The sequence below is a fragment of the Echinops telfairi genome, unplaced genomic scaffold, assembly GCF_000313985.2.
Source record: "Echinops telfairi isolate 266 unplaced genomic scaffold, ASM31398v2 ScPeMD7_2291;HRSCAF=2852, whole genome shotgun sequence".
NCBI classification, from domain to species: Eukaryota; Metazoa; Chordata; class Mammalia; order Afrosoricida; family Tenrecidae; genus Echinops; species Echinops telfairi.
In genome coordinates this window covers 20,188,781-20,192,459 of record NW_022106189.1, presented here as the reverse complement: position 1 = coordinate 20,192,459, position 3,679 = coordinate 20,188,781, and positions in this window count along the sequence as shown.

Below are 3,679 nucleotides of genomic sequence, written 5' to 3'. Positions count from 1 at the left end.
TGTGTGTGTGTGTGTGTGTGTCTAGTATATAATTTCATCCATAACCCTTGCGCTCGTACGTTTTTCTTAGGAACTGTTTGCATGAACTCGTGGAAAGGAAAATTTGGAACTTCTCTAAACTACCTCAGGCAGACTCGTATTTCAATGGCATCTTTGTTGTCATTCTGAATTCCTTCCTCTGCAATAGCTACCTTTGCCAGAGCTAAGGTCCTACCAGGATACCTTCCTCAAGCTTTCGTCAGTCTTGCCTCGACAGTAGAAAGGTGGTCTCCCTGTTCCTGAGAACATCGTCCAGTGACTGACGGGGATTCACAAGGCTGTGCACCAGTCCAGAGCAGAGCCAGTCCCTTCTACTCCCAAGTCACGCAGCTGTCGGGACCGCACGAGCACTCCCTCATTAGTGGGTTCAGTGGTGACTTGGCCTGACAATGGGGCCTGCAAATGCAGGAGTGGCAGGAAACTTTGCCAAGGGAGTGGGAGCAGAGGGCACCGTTTTGTTCTCTTTGGACAGCTAACTGCTTTTGGAGTGGCAATTGTCAGAATTGCAGTCTTTTCCTGAAGCCTCCTGGATAATTGGGAGAGTTGGTCTCTGTGCCGAAGGCCTGCGGCTGCCACAGTGGTCCAGATTCCTTGGGTGCGTGTTTGTGGCTGGCTCCTCGCCCTTCTCGGGCCAGCTCTGCTCCTCTGAGCTAGAGCCTAAAACCGACCCCTCAAGTTCTGGATGAAATGATATACCTGGCTGAACAGCTTCACATCAAATGATTTTCTAATTAACTGATCCATACCCTTGAGGCTTTCAGTTTTTTACAAAACCAATATTTTTCAATAAAGTACCGAAAGGACCATCCCACTTAAACACCCAATCACTTTTCAAGTAACGAATGGTATCATTTGCTGTTATGCCCCATTGTAAGAGACCATCCATGTGTTCTCTTGTCCCACACGTTGACGATGCCAGCCTTTCCTGTGCCGGACCCACTGCCTGTGCCGCAGCAGCAACAGCTCAGTGAGAATAGTCAGGAACTTGCTCATCGGGCTTGCTGGGTCCTGTGCAGCCTCTGAGCCTGAGGGGACGCTCATGGGATTATAGAGCCATGTGGGGCTGCCCTCCCTAATTTAAGTGGCCCTGGATGCTTCTTGAACTTTTGTCTTAAAAAAAAAAAATGTGTCCGGATGGATGACCTAGTGGGTTACAAGTTGGATTTCTAACTGCAAAGTCAGCAGTTCAAAACTACCAGCCACTCTTCAGAAGAAAGAAGAGGCTATCTGCTGCCATGAGAATTTGTCTCAGAAACCCCCGGGGGCAGTTCTGCTTTGGCCTATCAGGTTGCTTTGTTTGGCTAAGTCGTGTACACACACACTAGAAAATTCAAAAAGGATGGAGTGTGGACTGAAAAATAAGACTCCTTTGTTCCTGGCTCTTCAGTTCCTTTCCCCACAGGCAACACAGTTTCTTTTCCATCTTTTCAGATACTGTGGTGCGTCTGCATAGACGCCTTCTCCCTACCCATCAATCATACCTCGTAGGCGCTGTCCTGCCCTGTTCATGGACACTGGGACACCCACAGATGCCCCATTCTGCCATGGTTTAGCTGGTCCTCTGTCCATAGACGTTCAGATGGTCTCCAGTCTTCTGGGAGCTCCTGGGACAGTGCTGCAGTGATGCTGTCTTAGGAACCCCATTGAAAAGTTGGGAGGCCATTGCCATGCCTCCCTCTACCCCCTTTGCCACACCGCGGCCAGGCCTGCCTGCTCCCCACTCTGCCCTCTGTGCGTAAGGTTATCCTCCTCTGTTTTAAAGCCCGTTTGCTTTTCCTGTGAATTGCTCAAGTCTTCCGTCAGGTTTCCCCCTCCGTTTTTTTCTACACAGGTTTGGAAGAACTCCGTGTTTCCTAAAGAACTTCGCCCTTGTGGTGTTCGCTGCAGATATTGGCCTCTGCTTTCCAGCAGCCGTGGCCTTGGGGGCTCTGCAGTCCTTCTCCCGGCCCTCACTTTGTGTCTCCGTGTGTGAGTGCTGGTGCTCCTCCCTAGCAGCTGTTCCTCCCTTGTTAGAGCTGTTCGAGACCACCAACCACTCTGAAGGAGAAAGAGGAGGCTCCATACTCCTGTAAAGAGTTACAGCCTCAGAAACCCACAGGGCCAGTTCTTTCCCATCCCACAGGGTCACTGTGAGTCGGCATCGACTCGGTGGCAGTGAGTTTGGTTTGGGTTTGGTTTCTGTCTCTTAGAACTTCCTGAAAAGACAAGCAGATACACTGAGTTCCTGCACACTCTACACTGGCCTCGCGGTCGGGGGATGCTATGGTCACTCCAGACTGCATAGACCTGTGCTGTCCCTTCATACTTACTTATAGGAAGGGGGAGGGACTCAAAGGCAGGACCCTCGAGAGTGACAGGCTTGTCGGCCTGGGACAGTGCCGTCGGACCACCAGCCCTTCCTGTGCTGTGAGCTTAGGGGTCCTGTTAGTGCGTTAGCTTCTGGGTCACTCTGTGCTTAATGTTTCAGCTCATTAGTGGCCTGTGACCTTGGCTAAGTCATGTCACCTCCTTCCCCAGGAACCGTGGGAATGGCGCCTACCATGCAGGTTGTTAGGCAGTGTCAGTGGAGCTGGCTGCTTGTAGCAGGAAGGAGGAGGGCTGGGCTAGGGAGCAGACCTTTCCTTTCATTTTGGAGTCCTGCCTGCATTTTCCAGATTGAAGCCCTCTGCCGTTAGGGGGGGCCCCAGGAACTCTGGGAAGGAAAGACACCCCCAGCAGCCTGGTGAGATTCTGCATGGTCTTAGCATGTCATCTGACTGTGTCCTCAGCTGTACAACAGGAAGGGCCAGCCTTTGTTTGATTGGTTTCCAAGTTCTCATCTCCCTCCGCAGGGAAGCGGCACCCCATTCTGCAGGCTGTGACCTCTGTGACTGGTAGCTGGCGTGGGAAAGGGGTCCTCGCTGGTCAGTGAGTCTGGGCTGGGTCACAGACTCAGAAGGGCTCGAACAGTGCTGTCAGTTTGGCTCACAGTGGCTCTACACCGTGGCTCTGGCCTGTGTCCTGCTCTGGGAGTGGGTCAGGAGAGGAGTCCCCTTGTCATCCTGTGGTTGTGGCAAGTCCAGCCATGGTGGGCTGCAGTCCTGGGGAGTGGGAGCATGCAGGAAACCTGGCGGTGCTGCTCGCTTTACCTCGAATAGGTCGGCCCCCGGCTGTACGAGCAGGCTGACGTAGTCTGGACTGCAGAGGCTTGTGGGAGGCGCCCAGGAGGGTCTGTGGGTAAAGCAGACGGCTTGGGTGCCAGGGGTGGGCATGTAAAGGTCCTCCCTTCTCTTTTGCAGAAGCCCCGCCCTGTGTGTCCCTCGGAAGCCCTTCCCTGAGCGGCCCTTCCCTCCACTGCCCCTCGGCGGCTGTCTGCATCGGCATCCTCCCGGGGCTGGGTGCCTACTCCGGGAGCAGTGACTCGGAGTCCAGCTCAGACAGCGAAGGCACCATCAATGCCACAGGGAAGATCGTCTCCTCCATCTTCCGGACCAACACCTTCCTCGAGGCCCCCTAGCTCCCTGCCCGACACAAGGGGGGACTTCTCCCCACCAGTAGAGTGGACGACGTCTTCTGCCCACAGGCCTCCCTCCCCTTACCTGCTTCCTGTGCTCCATGGCATCGCTGAGCTAGTCTAAACATGAGCCAGAGTTCACCTGGG